The sequence below is a fragment of the Bos grunniens genome, chromosome 9 (genome assembly GCF_055505025.1).
Source record: "Bos grunniens cultivar Pamir isolate PY7600 chromosome 9, Bosgru_T2T1.0, whole genome shotgun sequence".
Classification (NCBI taxonomy): domain Eukaryota; kingdom Metazoa; phylum Chordata; class Mammalia; order Artiodactyla; family Bovidae; genus Bos; species Bos grunniens.
The window spans coordinates 36,846,967-36,866,248 of record NC_141173.1 but is presented as its reverse complement, the minus strand read 5'-3'; the positions used below and the strand labels follow the sequence as shown (position 1 = coordinate 36,866,248).

General features: G+C 36.8%; 1 protein-coding gene across 1 annotated transcript in view; it reads left to right on the top strand.

Moving 5' to 3' along the window:
- LOC147365801 (uncharacterized) overlaps window positions 1-19,282 on the top strand; it is an 856,584-nt gene that overhangs the window by 131,158 nt on the left and 706,144 nt on the right. The window contains exons 3-4 of the transcript XR_015132793.1: window positions 15,985-16,128; window positions 16,579-16,653. The gene's annotated coding sequence lies outside the window, so the exon portion shown is untranslated. The remainder of the gene's footprint in view (window positions 1-15,984; window positions 16,129-16,578; window positions 16,654-19,282) is intronic.

The window sequence follows — 19,282 nt, the reverse complement described above, 5'->3', positions numbered from 1 at the left end:
AAACTTTCCTTTCTATCCTATAGCTAGAGAGTAGGGCAGGTGAGCAGTCTATTGCCTGCATATGGATGTCCAAGATCAACTTACAATTTTCTTCTCATAGGTGTTTTTCATTTTAACTTGTCTCCAAGCCAGTTTGAGATTCTGCAAATAATTTGTCCTGAAGACCACCACACAATGGAGAGAAGGATGAGCATGGCTGAACTGCAGCTTGGAGTGGGACCCTTTTTTTTTTTTAAAGCATTTGCTACAGGTACATGGTACCTGTCCATTTCCAGATCTGGTCAAGACAGCCTGAAGAACGATGTCTCATCTTATTAAAGAGAATGTCCTTCAATGTGCTAGTCCTTCAATTTGTTCATTTTCCTTTAATGTGTTAATTAAGGGTAGGAAAGTGAGAGAAGTGCTTTTTTAAAAGGATTATACATGTGAGATTTTGAACTTTTGTATTTCTCATTTTAAACATTTCTAAGGAAGTTTGACTCTGACTTGGACTGTAGCCAACCAGGCTCCTCTGTCCATGGGATTCTCCAGGCAAGAATACTGGAGTAGGTTGCCGTTTCCTTCTCCAGGGGATTTTCCCAACCCAGGGATCGAACCTGGGTCTCCCGCATTGCAGACAGACATTTTACCCTCTGAGCCACCAGGGAAACCCTTTGCAGTGTAAATGAAAGTATCTGATATTCTCTCAGCTTTGGCTTTCTTTGTGTGTGTGTGTGTGTTTATACTCCACTTTCCCCAAGGCATAGGCAGTTTAGCTGATGTGCCCACTGGTTATTTGAAACCAACTTAGCATGTAATAAAGGTGAAGAGTGTTCTTTCATCTACTTTCCAAAGGCTGAAGAGTGTTGACCACATATAGATGATGCTATTTAGTCTTTTATAACTCTTTAAAAACTATGAAGATAAAGCTAGATTTCTCTCCTTCTCATTTCCTGACTTCTTTCCACAACTCTAGGCTCATCTAAAGGATATGTATTTTCTCATTTTTCTGATGAACCATTGGTGGGCTTTCCTTTTGTGTATGTGTAGTGGAGCAGCAATTTGGATTTATTAAGAAATGAATGAGAAAAGAAAAATAAGCTCTGTTAATTTAAAGGCTGTGGATACTTTCTTTCCCAGCGTTAATTTCTTGGCATTTTGGAGGACAGGAACTATATCTCTTGGTGGGATGCGTGATACATAGATGACCTCCATTTTCATCTCTTTTTTTCCCTCCTCTTTGGTCTTTTGATACATGGAGATGGTTTTAGAAACATTTTTCAACTGCTTTCTTCCAGGAGAGTATGTCTTCAGTTTATTGACGTTCCTATCCATTAGATTCAAAGAACAAGTTTGTAGCTCTGTGTTTCTTTTAAAAGGGAAAGAAATTGAGTCTTTAAAAAGAACTAATAAAATATAGTTTCTTAGAAAAAAATCCAACTTTTAAAATAGCTGTTGTTCTATTTTAGCTTTAGGACAATAAGACTGTAAGTGTCTATGTTTCTATGATTATAGAAAATATTTTTATTACCTAGCTTAACATTAAAATTATTTTGATATCTAGCACATGTGATATTTGAAGTTGTTTGTGCCAGCTTATTGACTAGAAAAGAAAATTCCAGTTCTAACTAGTGAGAACTTTTATGAGAGAAGAAAATTCCAAAGCTCACACAACGAATAATTTCATATTCTACTATATTATACATGATGTCTATCATTGCAAAAAAGTTATGTATCAATAATAAAATATTAAGAGATGATTTTAATTTTCATTGCTTTTTAATTAATTTCTATTGCTTGTTTATATTTTTATAATGTAATCCTTATCATAAACATTAGCAAATGTATATTGATTATTTACAATGTGCATCAAGACATAACATCCATGTAATAAATAGACTTTTCAATTCAAACATGACAGTTGATTTTAGAGGTTTTCTTTAAAAAACTGTTCATGTTATTTTTACTCATTTTTGTCATTCTTAGCATGAGTTTTGATGTGATATTAAATAGTGGTAATGTTGGTAAAGGATTTAAGTAAGAAAACTTATAGGAGCCCAGGAACCTGGGCATGAAAGAGGTGGATTGGAGAGATACACTGTACTGCTGGTTGGAAGCCTGGTTGCCATATGCTGTCCAGCTTTCCTTTACTGTCTGTCAACATATGCTGTTTTGATCTTTGTCTTTTGTCAACAGAAGCGGGAGACATAATAAAGAAATAAGATCATTTACTATTTAAGACGTCTTCTTTTCTTTCTGGTTTTGGCAATGAACTGAAAAGACCAGTTTAAAAATATTATGATCCGATTTTGAAAAATAACATACCTCTGTTTTTGTATCTGTAGACAAAGATCTGTTAACAATGCTTGCCTTTGTGGAGCAAGTTTATGGAGAATTTTTGCTTATTATTTTAGTCTATTAAAGTCTGTTAAACAAATTTCATGTATGACTTTTGTAATCTAAAAATGTTAAGGAATTTTATGGGTAGCAGTGAAATTGAAATGTATTTTGGAAGCATTAATTTTTGTTATTTTAGCTTTAAGCTTAACTATTTTGACTAAAATGACTCTAGGTTCTATTACAAATGGTCTACAAGTTATATATTTCAGAAATTACTTATAAATTGGTTAGAAATATAATTTATCCTTTAAACCAGGATACTTTTGAAAGTGAAGGAGAATCTTAATTTAATACTACTGTGGTGACAGGCCTTGCTAGGGACTGTCCCAGGTAAGCCAGGACATATAGCAACTAAAAATAACATATTAATAAAATAGATATAAAAAACCTATTGAAGAATATACTTTAGAAAAGAATCTATTTTGAAGAATATAGTTTAATACAGAATTGTTCTGGTGTTTAATCCAAAGAGCATTTCAGATTTCATGTTAATATTTGAAGGTGGCATATGAGAAATGTGTAACTAGGCTAGTCAGAATAATTTAGTATTCGGTGTAATGTGGGTGGGTCCATTTCAATGAGCTACAAAGGGTTCCTAACTGAGATTCCCAAAGGGCTTATTATGTGGCTGTTTCTACTACATCATCAAGGACCTCCTAATAGCACCAAAAGGGAGGATCCAAGGTGGTACTGGGTGTGACTTTCCTACTAGAATGCAATTGTATTTTATTAATGCATGCTGTATATCTATACTACTATTTCTCTACCAAAATTTTACTAAGATAGTTTATCTGTGCAGAAAATTTTCACAATCCATTAAAACCGAGGAAGGGAGATAAAAAAGTGATTGTGGTGAAGGTGAAGTTTAACTAAATTCTGGGATAACTTTTAAAGAAAATGATAATATATTGTATTCAAAAAGGCATTTCTTACTCATTATTCCTTGCTGTTAAGTAGTTCTATTTATCATGTATTAAAAGAGACAAGGCAATTTCCCACTGAATGTGGTAAAATCAAAAGGCTATAAAAAAAATAGTTTAGTGTTGAAGCACCCTACTGGGTTTGCTTATGTGTTTGTATAATCTGTCTTCAATATCATTTCTCAAACAATAGCCCACTGCGTTGGAAACATGGAAACCATCCTAAGCTCTAAAGACATATTTTTAAGATGGTGAATGTTATTTTCTATCTCACCAACTGCTGGGATCTGATTGGTCATTAGCCCATTTCAGGGGAAGCTTCAAGAGCTAATCAGGGGTGTTATCAGCTATGATTTTATTGCCACTGCACAGAAAACTTAGCAATAAAGAAAACTGTAAATTCAGGATTTATCCTTTGTAGGGGTGTGCCTCATGCTTGGAAGATTAATGAAGAATTCCTGGTCCATTGTTTATTAAAGATACCACTATTCTATAGCATTTTAATTGTAAATCTACTCTTTGACATCCTAACTAATGGTTCCTGTTAAATTAATAAAAGCAACATATTAAATTTAAATCTCAGATAAGGTAAAGATTGCTGTTTTAATATCCCATCCATATCCTTTATCTTTCTACAGGGGCTTTCAGGCCAATAGTTTTAATAACATGCATGAATGAAGATGCTCTTTTTTAACTCAAATGGTGGCAAAGAGTTTTTCCTTTATATTAGCAGGCAATCAATTCCAATAGCTTTTTAATGCTTTCTTAAAGAATCAATTTTAAAGCAGATGCTCTTCAGGGGACCCTCTTAAACTTCTTCACAGCCGGTCTCCTAATTTTCTATTACAATGCAATCTAAAGCAGCTACAAAAATAATGCAGATAATGTTTGCTGGGTAATGATTTCCAATTTCCCCATTCCATGTACCCTGTTATTAGGAGGATCATCTTGGTTGTGTAAATTAATTTTCAATTCACTTCAGGGGAACATTACAATGATTTATTCAATGCCGGTGTTGAAGAAAGTGTTGGGAGGATTTTAGCAATCTGAGAAACAAAATCAATTTGTTCTGATTATCACCATGTTAAAGGGAAAAAAGGGGAGAAACAAAAAAGTCAGTAGAATGTGTGTCAGATTTTTGCAAGCACTTGGAACTATGATTTGATGCTGTGTTTCACTCTGTAATACATAAATTTAGCAAACAAATGGTATTTGGTGATTTATCTCAACTTGGAGATTAAGTTTGAAATAGTCAGGAATATTCTTCCATTTGATATTTCAGGTAAATGCCTTCAAGGCAAGATAGCACTCATTCATATTTCCTTGGAAGAAAGAAGTAACATAATAGCTTATAATCAAGGAAGAATAGATTTCCTAAGCACAATGTTATTAGCCACTAGTTTGGTACAAAACTTAAAACAGGAGCTATCAAAGCAATGTCTCATAACTGTAAGTACAACTTTTATTTATCATAATTTATTGAGTACACATTTTACCAAGATTGTATATGAACAATGGTCTTTGTACTATTCCCCAAAAGTCATCCTTTGTAAAGGTTTTACTGACCTTTTACCTTAGTGAACTTGTATGTCTTGGTCACCAGAGGCAAATTTCACTGTGTCCAGGTGTGAATGCAAACTGATGCTCTGTTCACTTTGCCAGATCACTTATCTTCATTCAACAGATATTCATGTGTAGGTTGTGCCATGCACTGTACTTGGAGCAAGGAAGATGCTGGAAATAAAAGCAGACTGCTTTAAATATGACACTGCAACCTGTGACAAGATATATGAAAAATGGCTCATAGTAATCTTTTAAATAATCTTAAGTTTAATGACTTAAAGAATCAATTTAAAATTTAACCAGGTCAGAAAGGCTGGGGCTAGGTTTCCCCAGGAAGTGATGGTCAGAGTTGTGGATTCCTGACCTGAAGGATAAGTGCTGACCAGGGTGACTAGGGCCAGAACACCATTTTAAGACAAGAGGTAGGACCAGATTTGTTACCCGAAAAGCCCAGGCTGCATTGTGGCCAACATCTTGTGGAGTAAGTGGGGTGGTGGTAGGGGCTTGAATGGCTGTGAGAATCCACAGGACGTTGCTGCCATCCAGAAGGAGACAAGGCATGCCCGGGTGCATGTACAGTCTTTCCAAACCTCTGCCCATCCATCTGTGGGTAGCCAGGATGGATGTTCCTTTCTTGACTTCACTGTAGCAGGTGATGAAGGCACAGGTCTGTATGGACTGAAGTGAAGTAGGTTTGGTTGGATTCCTGAAACTAGGTGCCTTCAGGAAAAAGCTTGTAGACCAGCAATAGTCTACAGTCTGTACATTGGTGTAGACTGGCAGGAATAGATTTAGAATCCTTGACAGAGCAGCAGAGAGTCATAGAAACATCCAGAAGCATGAGCTTAGCCCTTGAAATTAAATCTGTTTCTTTTTTTGAGTGTTAAGTCCATATATATTATTTGGGGATGTTATTGAAAAATGTTCTTGTTTCAACAGAGTGTGGTGCGGTGCATTCATGCTCAGTCATGTCCAACTCTTTGTGACCCCATGGACTGTAGCCCGCCAGACTGCTCCTTCCATGGGATTATCCTGGCAAGAATACTGGACTGGGTTATCATTTCCTTCTCCAAGGTATCTTCCTGACCCAGAGATCAAACCCATGTCTCTTGTGGCTCCTGTACCAGAAGGTGGATTCTTTACCACTGAGCCACCTGGGAAGCCTTCAGTAGAATGTTTTTATTAAGAGCACACACATGTACTGCCTTGGGCTTGTTCTGTTTACAAGCCAGAGCTGTTTGTCTCTCTAGCAGAGAATGGTCTAGTGAAGCTATTATGCCCATTATAGTCCATGCTCAACCCGATGTGTGTGCAAAGCCTGGTCTGTCACCTACTGTCTCTATGACTCAGGAAGCTACCTAATTTTAGAGTCTCAGTTTCTTCATCTGTAGGTTGAGGGCACTCAGGATCCACTCCGATTAGCTTGCAAAGGAGTAGGTGAGATGGCGCTTGTGAATCTCCAAGCAGAACCTTTGCCCTGTAAGCTAGCAGTTGGTTCAGGGTATACAGTCCCTAAGGTTTAGGTTAAGCAGGGTTAAATGACACAGTCTGGATAGTAACATGCCACTCAGAATGGAGGGGTCACAGGGAGCCACAAACCAGGGCAGTGGCAAAGCAAGTTTACTGAAGTTCTAGAGTAAGGGACATGCGATGGCTGTTGGAGAGCTGAGTGGCCCCAGCTTTCCCTGGTTTAGAGGGAGCTTATGGCAGGAACTCTGAGGTTTCAGCTTCCTTTATAATAGCTCAGTGCAGGCAAGCTTTATGAGTCCTGTGCTCAGGATTCATAGGGCCCAGAGTTTCACCTGACTAGCTCTCTCAAAAAGTCCTGCCTGTAGAACTTCAAGAGAACATGAATATCTGAGGTTCTGCTACTGGAATCTGGAATCCTGAGTGCTAGTCTCACTTCTACGAGCTGGGTAGGGGCCTGGGTTATAGTGATCTTGAATGAGTTCTCTCTTCTCCATTTTCAAACATATTTAGACCTGCTGATGTTTCTGATATTGGATTAATGTTAGAGTCAATGACCTCAGAGAAGTTAAGCACAAAGACACATTATTTGTTATGTATAGAAATGTAGACTTTCACATCACCACTTTTAGGTTTTTTAATAGTCATAAAACAAGGATAGGAGTAGGTTAGGCTTTCTGTGAGATTGAAACATGAGCTCAATGGAGATAATGTAGGAACTCAAGATTTCCTCTTTAGACTGATTTTAACATTATTTACATTCTCTCAATAATACTGAGATAAGTGAAGAATTGATGTATATATATGTGCCTACTACGTTGGGCTGTTCAAAGAGAAGAGGAAATATTTTTAATGTTTTAAATTTTTTAAAATATTAAATGCTGTTGTGGCAGGTAGGACAAATGTATATTTAAAAACTGAATTTAGGAGAGCTAGTTGTATAGATTTTTTAAATGTCAGTACTCCCCCCGTCCCCATGCATTCCAAAATCCATTCAAAGCTTGTCAAAAGGGAAGAACCTATTGTGATTTCAAAGGACGTGCAAAGTACATTTATTAACTCTTGATTCTTTTTGAGTTTTAGGAATAAACTGACAGCTTGAGTTAGAAGTAATCATATCTAAATATTCTATGTGTGGGAGATACATTATAATTTTTCAAAGCTACATGAAAGTGAAATCTGTCTGCTGGTTTATTAATGAATCATGAGAAAATGGATACGTGAATTTGTCACCAAATTTATAGGACAAGTTTTGATTGGTCTGATGTAAAAATTTAAGCCATGCAGCATTTACGAAATTCACCTACAGGGGCTCTGAAGACAATCTCAAGGAGAGAGATAATTAAGATGGATATTTTTCAGTAAATAGGAAGAATATGTGGGAGATCATCTGACTTTTAAACTAGGCTATGACATGCCTGAAATTCTTTTTTGAAGGGAACTGGAGGCACCTCAGGTAAAGAGAAATTCAACTTTGGAGGTTAAAAGCAGAGTTAAATCAAAGTCCATTTCCTGCTTCCTGGGAAAGACATTTGAAGACATATGGATGGGGAAAACAATCAGTGGTTCTAACAAATAACAGGACAGATGCTCAGACTTTCAGGTATTTGTTTGCATTTGAGCTATTTCTCACATGGGCAACTTTGTTTCTTACTCAAGGGCAAATTGTAGAATTGTAGCAAGAATTTTTTAAAAATATATTTTAATTAAATCAAGATTGATGGTTTCCTAAGAAAAGTTGGGAAGCTCAGCTTGGGAAGCTCAGCTTATAAAAAATATAAAAGCCTCTTATAAATGAATTATCCAAACCAGAAATAATAATTGAAATAAATTTAAACTAAAAGTCTTAGAAATAAACTAATATTAATTGGGGGTGGGGGAAAGGTAGAAATAAAGCAATATAGAATGTATGAACAAGACCTTTCTCCTTTTTTCTTCCTTCTTAAAAATTTCTCTTTTTAAATTGAATATGAAAATGGGATAATGGAGAATAAAAGTCAGAATAAAAATCTATCAAGAGTAGTTAATAAATATATATATTTATTAATATATATTAGGTATTTATATATATATCTGAAAACTGATATGAATTGGTTATTTTGAACATGTCCTAAATGTTTTCCTGAACTTCAACAAAAACAAAGTAAATATGATATTTTGATTCACATTGTCTCAAAAAGTGAACTTTTCCCTGGCATTGCATTCTAAAAGTGTGTGTGTGTGTGTGTGTGTAGGATGTCAAATAACAAATATAACAATAATAATTGAAGCATTATGTAACACTATCATGTGCCAGGCAATATTGTAAGCTGCATACACTTTATATATAACCCTCACAATAATCCAGTGAAGTAGGTGGTACTATTATTTGCATTTTAAAGAGGGAAAAACTGAAGCACAGAGAGATTAAGTAACTTGCTCAAACTTACCCAGTACATAAACGGGGGAGCCAGGATTTGAGCACAAGCCATGTGACTTCAGAGTCAGTATTCTTAATTATTATACTATACTGCTTGTATATGCACACCTAGCATGTATGTATATATGTGTGTATCCGTGTATTTATACAAGGTTATATAGATATAGATAGCCACAGATATATAAAATAGTAAATCAATAATTTTGGATTGTCTCGACTATTCAGGGTTCCACATCCCTTTTCTAAGGTCACTTCTGCATGGTACTGAATCTGGGAATGATATTTATCATAATTCTTTGTTCTAAGTTGTTTCAGCTTCAGTTCAGTTCAGTTCAGTCGCTCAGTTGTGTCCGACTCTTTGTGACCCCATGAATCACAGCATGCCAGGCCTCCCTGTCCATCACCAATTCCCGGAGTTTACCCAAATAGATGTCCATCGAGTCGGTGACGCCATCTAGCCATCTCATCCTCTGTCATCCCCTTCTCCTCCTGCCCCCAATCCCTCCCAGCATCAGGGTCTTTTCCAATGAGTCAACTTTTCGCATAAAGTGGCCACAGTACTGGAGGTTCAGCTTTAGAATCATTCCTTCTAAAGAAATCCCAGGGCTGATCTCCTTTAGAATGGAATGGTTGGATCTCCTTGTAGTCCAAGGAACTCTCAAGAGTCTTCTCCAACACCACAATTCAAAAGCATCAATTCTTTAGAGCTCAGCTTTCTTCACAGTCCAACTCTCACATCCATACATGACCACTGGAAAAACCATAGCCTTGACTAGATGGACCTTTGTTGGCAAAGTAATGTCTCTGCTTTTGAATACGCTATCTAGGTTGGTCATAACTTTCCTTCCAAGGAGTAAGCGTCTTTTAATTTCATGGTTGCAATCACCATCTGCAGTGATTTTGGAGCCCCCCAAAATAAAGTCTGACACTGTTTCCACTGTTTCCCCATCTATTTCCCATGAAATCATGGGACTGGATAACATGATCTTAGTTTTCTGAATGTTGAACTTTAAACCAACGTTTTCATTCTCCTCTTTCACTTTCATCAAGAGGCTTTTTAGTTCCTCTTCACTTTCTGCCATAAGGGTGGTGTCATCTGCCTATCTGAGGTTATTGATATTTCTCCTGGCAGTCTTGATTCCAGCTTGTGCTTCTTCCAGCCCAGCGTTTCTCATGATGTACTCTGCATAGAAGTTAAATAAGCAGGGTGACAATATGCAGCCTTGATGTACTCCTTTTCCTATTTGGAACCAGTCTGTTGTTCCATGTCCAGTTCTAACTGTTGCTTTCTGACCTGCATACAGTTTTCTCAAGAGGCAGGTCAGGTGGTCTGGTATTCCCATCTCTCAGAATTTTACACAGTTTATTGTGATCCACACAGTCAAAGGCTTTGGCATAGTCGATAAAGCAGAAATAGATGTCTTTCTGGAGCTCTTTTGCTTTTTCCATGATCCAGCAGATGTTGGCAATTTGATCTCTGGTTCATCTGCCTTTTCTAAAACCAGCTTGAACAACTGGAAGTTCACGGTTCATGTATTGCTGAAGCCTGGCTTGGAGAATTTTGAGCATTACTTTACTAGTGTGTGAGATGAGTGCAATTGTGTGGTAGTTTGAGCATTCTTTGGCATTGCCTTTCTTTGGGATTGGAATGAAAACTGACCTTTTCCAGTCCTGTGGCCACTGCTGAGTTTTCTGCATTTGCTGGCATATTGAGTGCAGCACTTTCATAGCATCATCTTTCAGGATTTGAAAGAGCTCAACTGGAGTTCCATCCGGAGAAGGCAATGGCACCCCACTCCAGTACTCTTGCCTGGAAAATCCCATGGACGGAGGAGCCTAGAAGGCTGCAGTCCATGGGATCGCTGAGGGTTGGACAGGACTGAGTGACTTCACTTTCACTTTTCACTTTCATGCACTGGAGAAGGAAATGGCAACCCACTCCAGGGTTCTTGCCTGGAGAATCCCAAGGACGGAGGAGCCTGGTAGGCTACCATCTATAGGATCACACAGAGTCGGACACGACTGAAGCGACTTTGCAGCAGCAGCAGCAGGAGTTCCATCACCTCCACTAGCTTTGTTCGTAGTGATGCTTTCTAAGGCCCACTTGACTTCACATTCCAGGATGTCTGGCTCTAGGTGAGTGATCACACCTTCGTGATTATCTGGATTGTGAAGATCTTTTTTGTACAGTTCTTCTGTGTATTCTTGCCACCTCTTCTTAATATCTTCTGCTTCTGTTAGGTCCATATCATTTCTGTCCTTTATCGAGCCCATCTTTGCATCAAATGTTCCCTTGGTATCTCTAATTTTCTTGAAGAGATCTCTAGTCTTTCCCATTCTATTGTTTCCTCTATTTCCTTGCATTGATCACTGAGGAAGACTTTCTTTCTCTCCTTGCTATTCTTTGGAAGTCTGTATTCAGATGCTTATATCTTTCCTTTTTTCCTTTGCTTTTTGCTTCTCTTCTTTTCACAGCTATTTGTAAGGCCTCCTCAGACAGCCGTTTTGTTTTTTTGCATTTCTTTTCCATGGGGATGGACTTGATCCCTGTCTCCTGTACAATGTCACGAACCTCCGTCCATAGTTCTTCAGGCACTCTGTCTATCAGATCTAGTCCCTTAAATCTATTTCTCACTTCTACTGTATAATCATAAAGGATTTGATTTAGGTCATACCTGAATGGTCTAGTGGTTTTCCCTACTTTCTTCAATTTAAGTTGGCAATAAGGAGTTCATGATCTGAGCACAGTCAGCTCCTGGTCTTGTTTTTGTTGACTGTATAGAGCTTCTCCATGTTTGGCTGCAAAGAATATAATCAATCTGATTTCAGTGTTGACCATCTGGTGATGTCCATGTGTGGAGTCTTCTCTTGTGTTGTTGGAAGAAGGTGTTTCAGCTTAGAGTTTGCCAAAGAGAGGCACTTGGTGAGACTGATGGTGGGGGCAGAAGAAGCCAGTTTTTCCCTGCACATGCAGTTGTAGCCAGATGCATGAACAGTCCTGACATGTCATGGAGGCTTCCCAACAAGTTCTTGAGAAGCACCCACTTACCATAGGCTGAAATAGTTGAAGCACACTTTCCAGAGAATTTTGAGAAGTGCAAAACCTTCTGTGAGCTATTAAGAACTAACTGCCTCTGACTTAGGAATTTGTGGAGACTTTGCTGAACTTCTTCTCTATAGATTTTTCGAATTTTTTAAAGCCTTGAATTCCTGTATTAAATATGTGGTATCTAGAATGCATAGAGTGGATGTAGCTCTCCTGGTCATGACCTTCATGCAATAAAATAGTAAAATAGTAAAATAGTCTGGCATTGTGTTGAACGCTATGGCTGTTGAGGTAGACATATTTAGTTTAGTTTTTCAATTCTACTACCAACCAGCAAAGTTGTTCAATATACCTGAATTCTTATTTGTCTCTTTGTAAGATATGGATTTTAACAGTAACTTTTTTCAGTTCAGTTCAGTTCAGTCACTCAGTCATGTCCAACTGTTCATGACCCCTTTGTTAGTAGTATTTTAATAGAAATATATCTTTTAGGTAGTTATGAATATTAAAAAAAAAGGAAAGCAGTTAGCATAGTCCTAGATTTCAGCAACAGTTATTGGGATTTACTATGGTTTAGCTCAGAAATATTATTCAAATTTTATTATATCATTTTTCTATAAATCTTGGCATTTAACATTAAATTTAAACTGTACAAGTTAAATGGAAACTAAGATAATATGGTGTACTCTGGTTTCATTAAGAATATTTTCCTGAAATAAGAAAACAATGTAGGCTTATTGTGATAAGTTAAAATATAAATATGTATAATGTCTCAAATGAAGTTTATACCACCATTGAATAACTGTATTTATAGTTCTATACTTTTTTAAACACAGATATGTGCTTATAAACATATGAACAAAAAATCAAATTATATTTGCTTTCCCACATATTTTATCTTAACGATAAATCTTTGCAGATCTATATATAGAGAAAGCTACCTTAGTCTTTTTAATGGCTCTATGGTATTCTACTATATTGCACTCTGTGCTGTGTGTTTAGTCGCTTGGTCATGTCCAACTCTTTGCGACCTCATGGATTGTAGCCTGCCAGGCTTCTGTGTCCATGGAGATTCTCCAGGCAAGAATACTGGAATAGGTTGCCATGCCCTCCTCCAGGGGATCTTCCTAACACAGGGATTGAACTCTGGTCTGCCACATTGCAGATATTCTTTACTGTCTAAGCCACCAGAGAAGCCACTATATTGCTATATCATACTTAATTAATCTTATATGTATGAGTATTTATTTCTAATTTATCTGCAGTATTAAAATGTTTCAGTTAGCATCCATTCAATTTTGTGTAAAGTCTAATCATTTTCTTAGAATGAATACTTAAATGTGCAGTTTTTAAGTCAAATCAAATATGCATTTTCAATTTTTGTTGATATTGTTAAATGCCCAAGAGAAAGTTTGAGTAAGTTTTTACTTCCAACAAGAAAACATGAAAGTGTTTGTTTCTGTAAACTCATGATAAGCGTCTGGTGGATGATGATAACAGTATTGTGTTTACAGTATCCAGGATTCATGGATAATTAAAATGTTACTTATCCCATTTGTATCAAACATCCATTGTCTTAAGTGGGTCTTTGGCAAAGGCTGGAAGGAAGTCAGGTCTGAGGAAAATTCTCTGATGAGTGCCCTAAAGGCCAGGACACTGTGTTGTTGAATTAAGGAAAACTGTGTTCTTAAGATGCCAGCTGCACAGACCACAGACCCATGCTCCTGTGAATAGGTAAGAGCTTGATCTGAATTTCTGCTCAGCTTCAGGATTCTTCCAACTGAATGGAGGTGGGCTGTGGGGATGATGAGAATAGCCCATTTAAAAATAATCATTGTCTTATAAGAAGTTGAATGTGTATTTAGCTGAGATCTTTAGATTCTCTGCCAGATACTTCATGAAGAAGTGACTTGGGACTGCTGATATACCTCTGTTATGGAAACAAAAATGAACAATTTAAAACATCTCAGTAAAAATGTGAGATTTTGAAGGAGTAAAATCTCATTGCTTACCTAAATAGGTGGAAAATCTTCTAACTACTGGAATGGGTAGAGCTCTTGGGTGGGGCCATTTCATTTTAGTTTAAGCTGTTGTGAAACCATTGATTAACTGCAACAGGAGAAAACAGGCTCAGTATCTTTATAAGGCAATTTTATTAAAGCAAAATGGGAACACTGACCCAGAGAAAGGTAATAGTTTCCTTCTTAACTGTGACTATAGAGAAGGCCCCCACTTCATCAAGACCTGCATCTACTAATTTAATATAAATTAAAAGTGTAACAGGGTTTCAGGGCTGCTTTAGGCCATTTGAAATTGAAAATTAATTTGTCAAAAAAACAATTTCTTCTCCTCTAGTTTTGAGAGTAATACTACGTGCAGCCTAGTCCATGATCCCTGGTTCATAAGTGGTCTGAGAAATCTGGGGTAGATGGAATGAAGGTTTTCTTATTAATTTAACACAGTGAGACTTGGTCATTTTTTTGTCTCTACACTTTAACTGATTCTCTGTGTATCCAATTCAGACAAAAATGTAGTCAAAATCTAATGAAAGAATTCTGGGATTGGAAGTATTTGGGGCAAAATATTCCTAGTATACTGCTGTTAATCTGACTTTCCTATCTCTCCACTGAAGTTGTTTTGAAGGCTGTGGGTGTCAGAAAAGGACTATTGGAATAGGTTTTGCAAGAAGAATCTTGTCAATTTTAATTAGAACATTTTGAAAAATGTTACATGCTAGCAATGGATATTTAAAGAGACTATACCTTTTTAGAAAAGGAAGAACAATTAAAGCTGATTTGTGTAGAGTTCTAAATAAAAAGACATTCAAAGTAAAGTTGTTTCTTCATTTTTTATAAACTGGCCTTAAGCAGTTATTTTCAAGTGGATGCTTAAGATAATAATTACAAATACATACTCACTTTGACTGAATTCTTTGGATCAGATATTTGGCATCAAGAAAAATATTAGTAAGGAAAGCAATAATAATAGCTTAACTTTATATAGGCCTTTACAATTTTGTAGAATTTTACACACATCAATGATTAACTATTGACAAAAATCTAGTATACAATTTAGACAGATGGGAAATGAGCTGCATTTGAAGGGAATTAGTAAAGGATATATAGAGGGTGGAGAATTAGAAAGTGTCTTTCTTTCTCAGTGGAACCAAAACCAGTTGGGTTCTTTTCTAGAATCATGATTCCAACACTATTCTGATGTAGAAGCAAAACCACAGGCTTTAGAAGAATATTTAACTTACCACATTTTCTGAAGACACTAGGAAGTCTCCCTCAGTTATTTCTCATTGTACATGCTGATTGACTACAAACCCCACTGGTGGTAAATATCTAGATGTTGCTGTGCCTGTGTTTTAAAATTTTTATTTGTTACTGTCTTTTTTGACAGGACATAGCTACAGAAGAAGAGAAGAGAAAAATCTAGTTTGAAGAGAGTATATGTACCAATCCATCTCACCCATTAAGTACTGATAATTTTACATTACAATTTTAAAACAACAAGGAATTATTGCTCCAGTACCAGCCAGTCTGAAACAGAAGCAAGTCTGTTTTCCTTCCCCTGTGGTTAGCACAGAGTGTCTGGACAAATAGAAGATTAAATTCTTAAAATATGCACCCAGATGAGGCTGAGGCTGGGTGTGTTTTCATATTGTTCTACAACCAAACACAGTTAATTCACTGGGGTGGCTTAACTTATTCTGACTCTTCTTGATAAACATGTGCACTGTATATAACATTTGCACAGGTTCTTACCAAGTTTCATGGAAAATGATTTTTTGTAAAATAAAGAACTTAATTCACATCTCAGTGCTGATGTTGTAGAAAGCAGAATCATTCAATGAAAAAGGTCAGAACACCTTGATCATATATCTGTTTCACCCTTTAACATTAGTGCGACCTCGGCAAAGTCGCCTCATTCATCTGACCTCCAGGTACCTCATCCCTGAAATATGACGGATGCTAGTTCTTGATTGACCTACAGAATGTGGTCAATAAAGAAGGCTCAAATGTGAGGCTCAAATGAAATTATGAATGTGTTCAAATGCCCTATAAAGCTCATTTTCTGTTAATACTTTAATATTAACTCCATAAAAATTTTATAGTTTTATATTATCTGTTTGCAGATGCATGTGTGTGTGCTAAGTTGCTTCAGTTGTGTCTGACTCTTTGCAGCCCAGTGGACTATAGCCTGCCAGGCTCCTCTGTCCATGGGATTCTCCAGGCAAGAATACTGGAGTGGGTTGCCATACCCTCCTCCAGGGGATCTTCCTGAGCCAGGGATCGAACTCACATCTCTTGCATCTCCTACATTGGCAGGTGGGTTCTTTACCACTTGTGCTATCTGGGAAGCCCATTTGCATATACATGGTCACAGATATTTTGAATGTAAAGTACTAAAAAGATCAGTGCCAGAGTATCTGTATGCTTTATCTTCAAGAGGTAATAACCTGCCTGTTTAAAATTAAATAACATTTATAAAATAAAATACATGTAAACATATACACAATTATAAAGTCATTTAAGTTTGTATATGTGTTAGATACATATATAAAACATTATATACAAAATTAAATGAGTTGTTAAAACTTTTATCTACTTTTTAAATGTTTTTTTCTTAAAATCTGATTTTAATTCACCTTCTTCTATTTCTTTCTCCTCCCTTTGCTTTGTTGTGTCATGCTTATAAAATAATTGGTTAAGTAATCTTGCTGTCTCTGTCTATTTCAAAAAACATACTATTTTATACTTTTGTTTTTATTTTAATAGATGTAAATTGGTAATATTGGTGGAGGACCAAGAAAGAGCATTTTCAAGCACCTTCCATGTGAGAGACTGCTGGAGGTAGGTAATAAATAAATACATGCCAAGAATTCTAAGTATGAAATATTCGAGATTTTCCAAGAGAAAAAACTTAGATAAAATTTAGGTCTCACTCATCTGAATAGTCTCTTTGATCAAAACAATTTTGATTACTTTCTTTTAATTTCCTTGCTTCAATTTGCTCATTGGTTTTGTCTGTATCTCCACACAGTTAATAAATGTGCTGATATTTCTGGCTATCTTCACAATCAATTATGCATTGATCAACTGATTGACCATGTAGCAATCTGATTTGGTTGTAAGACAGCTACAAACACTGGATTGACTGTTAAAATTGTTAGCTGTACAGACCTGGCATCGGAGAAGGACTTTTGAAATATGTATAAAATGCCTCACATTCTCAAATGGTCATCTAAATGTCAAACCTGTGTTCAAAATAAAGTTGAATTTGAGTGATTCTTGTTCTTACAGATTGTACATTAAAAGTAAAGTTCATGTGGAACATAATGTAAGGTTCTCATATAAATAAGAAACTGCTAGACTAAAAATGAGGCATTAGTAAATATTGCTGTCCTTTAATGCTGAAGATGATGTTGACTCTTGCAATTATGTTGTTTTTATTCAATTTTAAAATTTTGGTTAAATTATCATAATACTTAAGTTCTATTCTGTATCATTATTAATGTTTCCTCTTTTGTGACTTTGTGCTACTGAGAATTTAGAGAATTTATTTGTTATGAATTGGGCACTATGCAGCCTCAATTTCTGCCAACAGAGATTGTTTTGTCTGTAAGGCTAAAATATTTTTACGTGATCCTTTAAGAAAAGGGCTTCCTTGGTGGCTTAGATGGTAAAGAATCTGCCTGCAATGAGGAGACCTGGGTTCTATCCCTGGATCAGGAAGATCCCCTGGAGAAGGAAATGGCTACCCGTTCCAGTATTTTTGCCTAGAGAATCCCATGGACAGAGGAGCCTAGCAAGCTGTAGTCCATGGGGTCCTGAAAAACTCAGATAGGACTGAGCAACTAACACTTTCACTTTAAGAAAATGTTTGCTGACTCTTGCCAGAGTTACCACCCCATCCAAAAGAGTTCAAGGCTCTTTTCCACTCACAACACCAGCTGTCCCTCCTTGCCACCTAGAGATCTGACTCTGCTTCAGATCAGGGACGATCTCACCAGGCTCTGGAGGGTAGAGCTCAGGGTGGGATGAGCAAAGAAGTTAAAATGCCAGGTATTCACAGAATGAACTTTGGATTCTGTTGGGAGTTTGGCTTCTGTCTTATGTCATTGTCATACAGGAATCCAAAGCCTTCTCTCTTTTGAGAATTATATCTTTTTTCTAACTTCCTCAGAGAGCCCATTGGTAATCAGGATGGATTCCACAGCCAGGTACTGGAGTGCTTACTGCTCTAGGTGCTGAAATTATCTTTCATGGTTTCATCATACTATTAACGTGGAAAGATACTAGACTTAATGCATGTTTAGGGAAAAGGAGCAAATATAAATACCTGACACATCTTCAGGTAGGCGAGGGACTCACACTGAGTTTCTGTGACTCATCTGGGGTCTGTTCTAGCTCACTGAAGCTTAGGATTCCTTTCCAAGTTTTGAGGCCAAACTCCAGTAATAAAATGCGTCTATTTGTTGGCCTTTTCAAATAGTCTTTTCCATCTGTAGTGCCAGTAGCCTTTTGTCTGTCAAGCATTCAATATTCTCAGCCAACTTTCTCTTTAACAAATAAGTGATGACATTATTATTATTGTTATTGTTGCTGTTACAGTCCCTGCTCTCCAGTGATTCCCAGTCTGGTGATAAAAAACATGAATGCCAACAGCTAACCTTAATGAAATGTAGTAAGTGAGGAACTGCTTCACCAGAGAAGGTAAAATTCTCAGTGGTGTGATGGAGTTGGATCTTACTAGCTCTGTCATTAAACATTCAGGGATCTTGACAGCTGGTTGCTAAACCTTTTGCACCTTAAAATTGGCCATGGTGGGAATATCAACCCTATGGAAATTGGTGACTACTTCAAATCAGGACCTTTTTTCTTTTTTCTCAGAGAACTGATTTACTGAGACGACATGGCATTTAAGCTGAAAAAAGAGGAGGATGTGGAGTCATTGCAAGAAGGAGGGACAAAACAGTATGATTAACATATAATATATATATCAAATATCAGTAATATTTGATATTGAAAAAGATTTATTCTTTTTTGACATGTAACATCAAGTCCACTATATTTATTAAAATATGAAAATTGTATTTTGATCAATTGGAATCAAATTCTAATCCTTTTCTATCCTTAATTTGCCACAGACTGATAGGTTAAGTACAGAACAATTATACCAAAGAAGTTCTCACACTGTTAAGAAAGTTCTAGGACTCACACCAGATTTCCCAACCTGGGGATCTGGCAAAGAGACTGAGAACTTCCAGAAAATTTGACTTTGGAGGCCAGTGGATTTTGATTACAGAACTTACAGAGGACTGGGGAAACAGACTCTTGGAGGGCACAAACAAAACCTTGTGTGCGCCAGGACCCAGGAGAAAGGAGCAGCGACCCCACAAGACACTGACCCAGACTTGCTTGTGAGTGTCCAGGAGTCTCCAGTGGAGGCGTGGGTTGGTGGTGGCCTGCTGCAGGGTTG